Here is a 13,006-nt window from a genome sequence, read left to right as displayed (position 1 = left end):
TATTTAAGCCTATTTAAGACCCTATTCACACCAAGAATGGATATAAAGCATGAAATAAATGAAAAGGAACCAGAGAATGAGGAATTAGAAGTCTGTCTGTCTATCTGTTGCCAGACGCCATAATCCTGTACGGGGTGGCCATTTGACTCTGAGTTATTTGTTTTACAGGGAGGGGCACTAACCCTCCACCAACCCACTTGACAAGTAGGGAGCATGTATGGTTTGGTTATATGGTTACCACCCAGCGTTGTAAATGGTTTCTTGGCTTACAGGAAACCATTTGGCTTGTCACTCAATGTAAAGCCACCTGTAACGGAAAGAAAAGCAATAAGTAGTGACAGGAAAGATGGGAGAAATAGGAAGAGAGGAGGACAGGCAGAGAAGAGGAATGATAAAGGCTAAGGAAGAAGTAGGCAGCACTACATCAAGTGAGTGGATGATGGTCGCCACCACCTACCACTAAATAGTGAGTATGGAAAATACTTAGTCCTAGCAATGTACAGGGTACTGTACTTACAGCACATCTGTGGCTGCCTCCTGTAACCCTCTAAGGCTCTGGTAGTTTTGAAAATGCTCATGGAGCATGTATACTAATCCAGTGTTGTGCTACAATTAATTCTTTGCACTGTGAGTTACAATTGTTTAAAACTGCACATTCTTCTTAATTGAACCATGCCAGTTTCAGTTGCCACTTTGCACTCCACACTCACTCCACACTTATTCCTATGCACTCTAAATTCTAATTTCTTAACACTGCACAACACTATAAATTCCCATGTGGTCTAGTGGCGAGGTATTGTGGTTTATTCACTGTTTATTTATAAAAACGAGCACGTGCGGCATCGATTACAAGAGATGTCTTCCCTGAACAAAGATTAAGCAGTAACTGGGGACAGGGTTCCCAGATCTGAACTTGGCCACATTACCAAACTCCTCAATTTTCATTACCAAATTTAACTTTTCATTTCCAAATTCTTAAGGACATTTTATTCTTCACTAATTATATATACAACTGGAAATACATGTAATCAATCTCCTTATAATTAACAGCATGTTGATTATTTTCATGCTATATAGACCAGCAGACTAATCAGAGAGAGCAGACAATCCACCATCTCCATCCTGTGTATCCTCATACATGTGAAAAATCCATTTGGTAATGCATTATTCTGATTCATTACCAAACGAATTTTTCATTACCAAATTGGCCCACATTTGGTAATGAAAAATACCAAATGGCAACCCTGACAGGGGATGGGGGAGTTGGGGAGGAAGGAAGGGGTGAAGGGGCCTTGGTGTAAACAGCTGTTCGGCCCCGCACGACAATTTCAAATTACGGGAGGGGAAAAATTTGGATTTGGGGGGGATTTTTTTTCTTTTTTTGGCCATTTTTGGGTTCTGAAGGTCCAGGCCCACAATGTCCAGTAAGTGGGGTGTCCGGAAAGTGGGCGTCCGGTAGTATAGGGATTACTGTATATACAGTACAATCCCAGTTAACCGGGTGGCTGGGGGAATTTACCTTCCCGGTTACAGATTTTTCCCGTATTTCTGATATTCAAGTCAAATCTGTACAAAGGCTGTCACGGTAGTAAATACAGTTCAGGTACTCACCAGTCACATCAGGGGCTACACTAAGAGATTCCACCTGAAAAATTGCCTTGTAAACACACATCATGGTCATAACGCACGTGCTTGCAATGTCTAGCAGTACTGCAAATTGCACCAGTCCATTAAGTACCGAATTACTGTATTCATTATATGTACTGTACTCATAAAAATGGAAAAATGAAATAAAGAAATAAAAGCTTGAACATTTATTGGTGAACTGATGATGTGTTAAGACTGCACTGTAGAATTATCACGACACCTGTGCCCCCACGTGAGCTTTGTTCACGTTTCTGACCCTGACTGTACTTCTTCCCCACCTGACCGCCATCACTCCACCCCTCAACCGCCACTCAGCTGTTTTGCAGAAAATAAAATAAATGATGTACGTATGAAATGCAGGCACATTATTATTTTTTTTTTTTTCTTCCAACAAAGTAAGCCTTCATTCCTATTAACATTTTTTTTAAATCTCTGCCAGCGAATATGCGTTCGAAGATGAATTTATGTAAAAACGCACTGGCGTACCACAAATGCCTTATTTGGTGTTCAATACATACTGTAGAAAACAGCAATACAGTAGACTAACCTTGAATGTGTATGAAGTCGCAGATGTTGCTATTGGGGTGTAGCAGATGTTGCTACTGGGGAGCAGCAAAACTTGCTACTGTGGGTTCACCATACGTGCGAGATGATAACTCCATTTCAGAAGCTCGTTTGTCTCTCATCTTGGCAAACATCTTACGTATATCTGCTTGCTTTATTGCCTTCCGCCTCTCTGTAAAGATCATACTGTTCAAGATGTGCAAATGCATTACATCCTGTGCAGAGATGTACGACTGCTGCTCTGCAAATTTGATTGCCTTCTCAAATGCTGCAGTACCATCATGCCAAGACACCCTCTCCTCCACTGTCTCTTTGTCACTTTCTTCTTCCCGTGGCGCGACGTAGGATTTCCCACGGTTCACTACTGCATCATTGATAGCATCCGTGTCCATCGTGTGTGTTACGGGTGTACCCTCATCAGTTTCTAACTACTCTTACAGTTTTTCTTCTTCCACATCAATTTTGCCACAAGACTTGGCAAGATCAGTAATTTCTTTGCAAGTATCTGTGGCAGTCTTGGTTGTAGTTTTGGACCCATCAAAATTATTCTCTTCGTCTGAATCTGTTGTTTGAAACATAGCAAGGGACCAGAGCTTACGCCAACATTTACGCAGAGTTGATTCTTTCACCTGACTCCATGCAACTGAGATGGTATAGATGGCATCTTTTAGATTGAACTGCTTTTGAAAGTCGGTAACAGAGCAATCACTGTTCACCATCTTGCGCATAAAGTCACGCCTGTAAATCATTTTCACATTCTGAATGACGCCTTGATCCATAGGCTGTACAAGGCTGGTTACATTGGGAGGGAGATAGACTGTGAAAATGTTGCCACTTCTCAGTTGATCAGCTGGTGGATGAGCAGGACAATTGTCTAGAAGAAGTAAGGCAGTGCTGTCCTCTGGCATCCCTAGCCTTTTAAAGTGATTTTTTATACTAGGGACAAAAACATGATGAAACCACCACCAAAAAAGTTCTGCATCCATCCATGCGTTGCTCTGAGCCTTGTATTCGACAGGCAGATTTGTGATTCCTTTAAAGCAGCGAGGGTTACCATATTTACCCACAATGAATAACTTCACTTTGTGAGTGCCTGCTGCATTAGCGCATAACAGCATGGTTACATGGTCCTTGTTTTTGTTAAACCCTTGTGCATTTTTTTCTCTTGAACATGCTAAAGTTGTCTGGGGTAAGCATCTCCACAGCAAGCCTGACTCATCCGCATTATAAATTTGGTTTGCAGTTAATTTGTGTTCAGCCACAAGCCTGTTGAATTCTTCACAGAATTCTTCTGCTGATTTACTGTTTGCTGATTTGCTTTCTCCCGAGATGTCAAGTTTACGAATTCCATGCCAGTCTTTGATACGATTTAACCATCCAGTACTGAAATCACACTTGACTTCTATTTTCATTTTACTGTGAAACTCTCTCGCTTTTTCTTGTATAAGAGGATCAGAAATAGGTGCTCCCTTAGATCTTTCTACGCAAAACCACTCGTACACTGCTAGGTCTAGATCCTCCATTTTCGGCCGATGTAGAGTATGCCTTTTTTCAGTGGACTTACTTGTCTCGCATTTCATGAAAAATTCCTTGAGCTTGGATGACTGAGCCTTGATATCATAAATTGTTGAATTTCCTACATTATATTCAGCCATTAGTGGTTTATAATGTTCACCCTTTTCAAGTCTATTGCATATGTCCAGCTTCTGTTTCAAGGTAAGCACGATACGCTTACGTTTAGTTTGCACTTTAGGCATTTTGGAGTGTACAAATTACCATCTATCAGAGGATCACAATAGCAAGAGAGCTTGTTTACTGTCTGGTGGCAAAAAGCAGACTGGTGATTTTTGGAGGGTGTGGAGGATGAGTGAATTCAAGTAGGGGAAGGAGAGGGGGAGGAGGGGTGGTTAAGAGGATTTGCTAGGGATTTACATTAGCCGGAAATGCCTTCACCTCGCTTTGTCTGACTTCACCCAGCCTCGCGTGACACGATCAGGCGGCGGTTTGGCGGTCCATTGAAATTGGCGCACAGTTATAACTTACTGACATTTTTACCAGCCCTTGAATTTTCCCGTTTTTCTGAGTATTCCGTTTGTCTGGATACCGGATAGCTGGGATTGTACTGTATACTGTATATATATATATATATATATATATATATATATATGTATATATTTACACTGTATATATATATATACAGGTAACTCGCACGGAACACGAGGGTTTCGTTTCTACCGTGCCGTGTTAGGTGCGAAATCGCGTATATTTAAACTACTCCGTATTTTGCTCCTTAGACCCCCCAAATGTGTTGTTTTGCTGTTATCTGTCACTAGAAAGCACTTTAAGTGGTTAGAAGGTTTATTTAATGTTATAACTCACAAATACAGTACTCCTGAGCAAAACTTCCACACACAAATACTGTACGTAAACACAAGGAAACATTCCGACGCCGATCATAGGTAATAAATTAGGTTAACTGGTACCAGTGCTTTAACTTACAAGTACATACCAGAACAGTACATATTTAACTTAGAAATGCAGTACTGTGATATCGAATGATTTCAGTACATAATCTGTTAGGAATGGCTGGAAAAAAAAAAAATGTTATGAATACATTTTCACCTTTTTGATATATGTTTATGGTAGTTTCGAGTTATTTTTTACGTTATCGTTGTGCCCATGCTTGGAAAAGGGAGCGAAAGAGTTGAATTTTCAGTCCTAAATGAGAAAACTGCACGTCCTCCAAGGCTAGACTCTGCCACGGGAGAATAAAGTGGAGGGTCAGTCTGATTAGCAATAAGGAAGTTGTGTCACAACTTCCAGCTCCCACACCACGAGAATGGCTAAAAATAGAATCGTAATGCAGTTTCAGAACTAACAATAAGTCTAATTATTACGAATACAGATACAAAGCAGAAATAAATATGTTTACAGACAGGGAAAACGTATTTCTTCCGTCATAACATGTTCATCTTTCTCAATCATTTTACGTTCATCTTTATCATTTTACCTTGTTATTTTCGCAATATATATTGCTGTCTCGTAAACAGGGTGGTTGTTTGTGTTTTGCAAGGGAGGAAAAAGGTTGTATTTTCTGTCTGGGTCGAGATAATGGGTGTAACTATGTGTGGTTAGGCATGGCCACGAGTGAAAAAATCGTACACCCACTCATCACGATAGCCGGTGGTGAACTGACAGATGATACATGAGACGGTGAAGTCAAGGTCATGTCCCAGATTTTCGTTCACTTCCCGAAAGTTTTCACAGTTTTCTACAAGTTGCAAACCATTACAGCAAACCTGAGCAAATAGGTAAAGATACCAAGACAAAAATGTATTTTTCTCTTATTATAAGTCTTTAACGAACAAAAAAAAAAAAAAAGGCAATATTCCGACGCCGATCATGGGTAATCACATAAATCATGTTAACTGGTTACAAGGCTTTATTTAATGCTTTAATTGCTTACAAGTACATACCAGAACAGTAAATATTTAACTTACAAATACAGTACTGTAGAAAAGCAGTACAGTAAGAGTTTAACGAACAAGCAAAAAAGGCAATATTCCGACGCCGATCATGGGTAATCATATAATTCGGGTTAACTGGTTACAAGGCTTTATTTAATGATTTAACTTTATTTAAGTGCTTACAAGTACAGTACATACGAGAACAGTAAATATTTAACTTACAAATACTGAACAGCACTGTGGAAAAAACGAACAAATAAAAAAGGCAATGGCCATGCCACGTTGAGTACACCGCTTCCCATCCGATCAGCGAAGTTAAGCAACGTTGGGTCTGGTTAGTACTTGGATGGGTGACCGCCTAGGAACACCAGATGCTGTTGGCATCCCTACGTGTCAAGTGGGGTTGGTGGAGGATTAGTGCCCCTCCCTGTAAAACAATTAACTCTAAGCCCTTGGCCACCCCATTTGGGATACATGGCGTCTGGCAATGGATGGATGGAATATTCTGACGCCTATCAGGTAAACTGGTTATAAGACTTTATTTCTTGCTTTAACGTTATTTAATGGTACTTTAAGTTGCACATAAACTTACCAGAACAGTACAGTACTGTAAATATTTAACTTACAAATACTGTGCTACTGTACTCGGGAACGTCTCACTCACTGAATAATTTCCCGCCTAGATCGTCACATAATCAAAACAAACCGCGCGCTGCGGTGACGTTCGAGGATTTGATCTTTCAAAGGCCTCTCCTGCGTTAATTTGTAGTTTTCATAATGGTTTTTTAATCTTACGTTGTCTTATATGTATCCCAGCCCTTACCGTGTATAATTGTGAGCGCGTTCCGTGAGATCGTGTTCCGTGCGAGTTACCTGTATATATATATATATATATATATATATATATATCTATGTATTTATATATATATATATATATATATATATACTATATATTTATATATATATATACTATATATTTATATATATATATATATATATATATATATATATATATATATATATATCTATGTATTTATATATATATATATATATATATATATACTATATATTTATATATATATGAGGCGTCTCGTGGACAAGGGGCGAATGCGCCATTTTTTTTTTTTTTTAGTTATGAGCTTTTAAAGTTCAGGAATAGGTGGCAGACATGGAATATTATAGAATAGCATGTTATTATATATCATTAGAATCCTCTGGAAGAGGCAAATTTATACTGCAGGAAAAAATGAAAACACACACACACACACACACACACACACACACACACACACACACACACAGTAAAACACGCGATGGTGTTTTTTCAGCATATAGTAATTATTGTTCAATCAACTTGAAATTCATTCCTGTATTAGATGTAAATGAAACTAAGAAACTGTGAAATTTTCAGCCAAAAATTCCTATAATTAATATTTTTCCTATAATTATTTATTAAATATTTTCATCTCCTTATCGGCAACAGGTTGTTTTATTGTGTGTATGATAACCATTATATTGTTAATGACTGACACAATGAAGTTATAATACTCACCAACTATTTACAACTCCAACTGCACACCAAGATGAAGAGGGGGGGGGGGGCCTAATGGTTAGTAGTTGAGGACGTCATCGGAGTGTAAACAAAGCCAGGCTTCACTCACATGCTTGGCGGGATGACTGGCGGGGGTGCTAGCGCGCGTCTGATAGGCTGAGAGGCGGCCCTTTAACTCTGAGAGAGGGAGCCGCTCTCCCATTGGCTGGGCGCGTGCCGACATTCGCCCCTACCGCTCTGAAATCACAGACCCTTCCAGCCCTCCTCCACGTGTGCAGAACAAGGGAGATTGAACCTAGATTTCTGAACCCACATGGGTCGGAATCGGAAAACACTCTTCACCACGAGATTTTCAGTGCTTCCATCTATCGGAAAACATGCATAACTCATTTTTGATGGGGGTGGCGCATTCGCCCCTTGTCTCCTCATATATATATATATATATATATATATATATACACACCCCTTGGCCATGGACTTAGGCGCACATCAGCCGTGCCCCAAGATTTTCTGGTAGCAGCAGGATTACATCCCTAAAAAAAAGAATTAAACACTTACCCAGACTAATACTTGGTGGTGTTTCCCTTCCTCTTGATCACGTCTTTCAGTCTATCAGGTACAGAGTCAACAAGGTTCTTCAGCGTCTCACTTGGAATGTTTTTCCAATCTTTTTCTACGGCCTCCTTTAACTTCGGTAGGGAGCTGGTGTCCTCATCAATCAATGCCTTATTCACCACAGACCACAGATTTTCAATGGGGTTGAGGTCTGGACTGTTTCCTGGCCAATCCTCAATAACATTTACACCATACTCTTTAAACCAATCCATTACGTAACACTAGTATGGCACCTGGCCCCATCTTGCATGAAATACTGTGCATTGCACTCCACAAATGCCTCAGGAAGATCGTTCATCAAAAGATCCCGGTAAGCAAACCTATTCATAGACTCCGCTTTTTCTAGGAAAATAAGATTAGTCACTCAATAATAGCTGAATGAACCCCAAACCATCACATTTTCTGGGTGTTTCACACTCTTCACTGTGTAACAAGGGTCAAAGCGGTCAGAGTTAGGTGGCCTTCTCACTCTTCTGGCTAGTGTACCAGTCACAGTGAAAGTTCTTTCATCAGACCAAAGAATAGATCTGATATCATCGTGTCCACGAGCAATACTTTCGAGCAAAAGCCACACGCTTTTTCTTTTGTTTGTCAGTTAATAATGGCTTAACGGCCGCCACACGTGAACGAAGAAGGAGGTGTTCCTTCACATACTGAGACACTGTCCTAACAGACACTGTAGAGAGAAGCTGGGGGTTTCCTTCTTTAAGTTCACGTGCTGTAAGTGTAGGAGTGACCCTCAGCTGCCTCTTGAGAATGTGCAAAGTCTTCTTTGAAAGTCTATGTGTAGGGCCAGTCGGTTAGATTTGAACCGGCATGTTGCTGCCTGTTGTCTCCTCACATATACGTTTCACTGTATAACCAGCCTTATGTAGCGTGTGTATACGGGTCAAAGCTTCCCTGGACAAGTTTGGGTTACATCCCATTGCCACCTGAACAAACTGGAGTGGTGGAAAGGATCGCTCACAAAAATGGAAAACTCCAGGGGGCAGGAGACACTTATAACATACCCCTATCGCAGATCAATCAATACTGAGTGCTTGCCTCTCCCACCCTCGCACGAGCCTCTTTCCTATGTAAGTTGCCAATTAGTATTTTTCTCGGGCATGATTTTTTTTCCATTGAGAAAGGGGGTATATTTCTGAACTTGCCATGGACGTAGGCGCGTGCCTGAGACGCGCGCCTAAGACCATGGCCACTATTATATATATATATATATATATATATATATACATACATATACAGTATAAACGGTATACTGTATATATATATATATATATATATATATATATATATACAATAAAATCTCAAATTTCGATGGAACTATGTACCCAAAAAACGCATCTAAATTCAAAACATTGAAAAATTGATTATGGGAAAAATCAATTTGTGTCCAGGGCCTCCCAACTTCACTACATTATATCATGTTATTTTGCCCACACTCCCTGTAAACTTTATGAACTATAAATCTGATTAAGTAACTGTAGTTCTGCACTGTATTGCCATACTATACTGTGTATAGAATACATCAAAATTTGTTACAGTTTGTCAGTATCCTGTCACAGTTTTTATTACAGTAGTTACAGCACACTGTACAGTACAGTACTAACCTTAGGTTATGGAATATTATCACTTGGCTGGCTGGTGTTGGTGGTGTGTGGCAGGGGTGGACCACTTAGTTGAAGTAGCCTCCTCTGTGGAGGTATCCAACCCAGATTCCTCAAAATGAAAATCATCCTTGAGTATCTGGACATCTGCAGTGTCAGCATCTTCCTCCTCACCCGCTTGGATGGTTATATCTTGCAACACCCTAGTAATTGGCCTGAAGAAGGAGATGATCTTTGGCTCTTTTTGCTTATGAAGCCTGTGACAACATCGAAATTCGTGATTTTGCATCGAAAAGTGAGGTAGGCAGACCACTCCAAAATGCATCTAAATTCAAATAATCGAATTCTAAACTGTCGAAATCTGAGATTTTACTGTATGTATATATATATATATATATATATATATATATATATATATATATACAGTGCTCGTCAGAAGTATGGGGCGCCCTGCGTCCCTCCTGAGAAACAAACCTTTCAACATTGAAAAAACATATAAATAATGCATTTTATTTACCTTTAGTGCTTCGTAGGGTAGCCTTTACGTTTCTTCACGGACCTGAGACGTCTTGGAAGTGAAAGGGCGAGGCTCCTGAGGTGCTGGAGGGGTATTTTCTCCCAGGAGTCACGAATGGCGGCTTCCAGCTTAGGCAGAGAGCTCACGTCCTTCCCTTGGAGACTCTTCTTTACGAGGTACCAGAGGTTTTCAATTGGGTTGAGGTCTGGGCTATTTCCTGGCCAGTCTGTCATGAATGATACCTCGCAGTCACGAAGCCAATTGGTGACCGATTTGGCCTTGTGAGCAGGTGCACCGTCCTGCTGAAACACTCGTGCACCTGTTAGCTCGAAGGAGTCTGGTAAATGATCACACAGAAGCTCCAGCTAAACATCCTGATTCACTCTGAGGTTCTTGGGAAGTACAACAAGCTTCCCCAAACCCTTCCCTGAAAAACAACCCCATACCATGAGTGAATCAGGATGTTTAACTGTGCTTTCTACATACCGTGGGTCAAGTGGGTCACTACCTTTGTGTGCTCCTCTGTTACAGGTAACACTAAACGTTGCCTCATCAGACCACAACACTGACAACCATTGCTCCTCACCCCAATTTAGATATTTATTAGCAAAGGCAAGCCTATGAATTCTCTGGCTGCTAGAGAGAAGAGGCTTTTTCACAGGCCTGTGACTTGTGTAACCAAGCTCATGCACCCTACGAGACACTGTTCTCACTGACACCTCACCAAACACTTCCGGGTTGCTCTCCTTAATTTTCCTTGCACTCACACAAGGATTAAACTCCACTGCACGTTTTAAAACATTAACAGACCTTGGGGAAGTTTTCCTAGGCCTACCAGACCTCGGTTTCTTTGTGGGAACTTCACCACTGTTTTCCTCCCGAAACCGCGCACACCAACGACGCACTGTCGATCGTGCCACACCAACCAATTCACTAATTTCCTTTGTCTGGTGGCCTGCCTCCTTTAGAGCAATGATCTGGGATATGATTTCACTCGATAGTTCACGGGTAGGTGCCATAACAAAGTTTTGAAGGCCAAAACACTGCGGGACACTCGGTAAAAAATGGCGCAATTTGAGAGGGACACTCGGCGGAGTTCCTCTCTCTCAGGCAACCCGTGGGCGACTGAGGCGGGAACCAACCAGCGCGTTGGAAGGCCTCAGGCTACCGTGACGTCATGCTCGGAGCTCAAACTTGTGGCTCAATTCTTACCCCCAAAAATGGGTGATTCTTTTTGGGCCATAAGTATTGCGCGCCCGGCGGACAACGCTAAATACTTCTGACGAGCACTGTATATATATATATACACAGTACCCTCGCGTCCAGCACGGTAATATTGTCATGCATGGGTCACGTGTTGGACCAAAAACGTGTTGGACTAACAATAGAGCTTATGGGGAAAAATGAATTATGTCAGCAACCCAAGGAAAAGTCACCCTAAATACCTACCATATACCTATACATATATTGGTACTACTGTAATTATAATAAATGGTGCTGTACTATGAATGATAACTAACCTTTTAGGATAGTGCTGGTGGGCTTTCTGGGAATGGAAGGTGATATCCGAGGCTGTAGGTAGTCCTACTGGTTCCCCGAAAGATGGCTGTTGGTGTCACTAGCGGGTAATGGCTACTGCTTCTCCTCAACCTCCCTCATAAATCCTTCGAAATCACATTCAGAATCACTATCCTCTTCCACATCCATGGAAGGTCCTGCTTCTGCCTGTTCTAGCACTCTTCTCTCTTCCTCCTTTTGCTGGAAGAAGCTAGTGATGAGTGTCTGAGTCCTCTTGTTAATGTGTCCCCTGTACAGATCAGCATAGTAACGCACACTGTTTTCCATGGTATGTATCACTTCCTGGCGTCGGATTTCATTAAGATCCCTGTTCATGGCCTCCTTAAGAATTTCAACAGCATGAAGGATCTCGGTAACATCCTGCATCTTCAGGGGGGGAGCTGGAGGTGCGTTGGAGTCTGCAGCAGCGTGCTAGAGTGAACTCTGTGGATTTGGCCCACTTCTCGGAGCTCTGTGCATGTTATGCTAACACACTCGTGTTGCAGTAATTAAATCGTATTAAATAATACTAATTAATTGCTCACCGTGCTGGACTCGAATCGTGCTGGACGCGAGGGTACTGTATATATATATGTATATATATATATATATATATATATATATATATATACACAGTAGGATCTCACCAATAACATCTAATTGGTGCCAGAAAAACGCCGTTATTAGCAAAAACGTTATTTGCGTGACATTAATATACATGGATGAAGGGTTTATTGGTGCTGCCACTCCAGGACTTTTATCCACTTTTCCCACCTGGAGCTCTCCTATAACTACTTTTTTTAAGCTGAAATAATAAGAATAGTTATTAAATCATCATGAGTAATATAAAACTCACCTTAAAGGAGTTATGAGGTGTTTGGTATGATGATTGTTTTGAGGCTTGCGCATGGACGCTACTGCATCATACCCCCTGACCCCTTGCTGGCCTCGTCCCCACTCCTGCCTCTCACGTCGGGGTCACCCAGTTCCATCAACACTTCATCAAACCCCATAAAGTCAGAATCTTCAGGAAAGTCCCCAGTGTCATTATTTACTCAACCCTTCTCTGTTGTTCTTCCTCAGCTGGCTAGCTTTGTGAAAGAAAGTGAGTGATGAGTAACTGATGGCGGGCATTCACTCGATTGTGATACTGTTTGTGGTATTTTCTTGAAATCTGATTTACAAGTCCAATCATTAGTCATTAACCCATTAACCGCGGGGCGTCATTTTCGTGACGCTTGGGAGCAAGGGATCATACCGTGGGGTGTCACTTTTGCGATTCTGTGTTATTTTGAATTCGCCGGGGCTTTCAAGTGGTGGCTTGTATCATCTGTCAGTACTGCCAATGTCCAACACTAGTCAGCACTCCTAATCTCATCTGTACTACCATCCATTGTTGACAATTTAGCCATTTCTCTCCGTTCTTGACTCCCCTCCCTACCTCCCCTCCATTACCCTCTCCTCTCGCCTTCCCGGCCGT

The 13,006-nt window shown here is 41.3% G+C and overlaps 1 protein-coding gene and 1 non-coding gene across 2 annotated transcripts in view; both read left to right on the top strand.

Annotated features, from left to right (window-relative positions):
- LOC145404472 (type-1 angiotensin II receptor-associated protein-like) overlaps positions 1-13,006 on the top strand; it is a 209,271-nt gene that overhangs the window by 9,868 nt on the left and 186,397 nt on the right. The window lies entirely within an intron of this gene.
- LOC145404532 (5S ribosomal RNA) lies at positions 5,943-6,061 on the top strand. Its single transcript, XR_013898189.1, has one exon. It is a non-coding gene; the product is annotated as a 5S ribosomal RNA (ribosomal RNA).

The sequence above is a fragment of the Coenobita brevimanus genome, chromosome 63 (genome assembly GCF_032717465.1).
Source record: "Coenobita brevimanus isolate Jiangsu-jjx chromosome 63, ASM3271746v2, whole genome shotgun sequence".
Classification (NCBI taxonomy): domain Eukaryota; kingdom Metazoa; phylum Arthropoda; class Malacostraca; order Decapoda; family Coenobitidae; genus Coenobita; species Coenobita brevimanus.
This window is presented reverse-complemented; position numbering and strand designations above follow the sequence as displayed.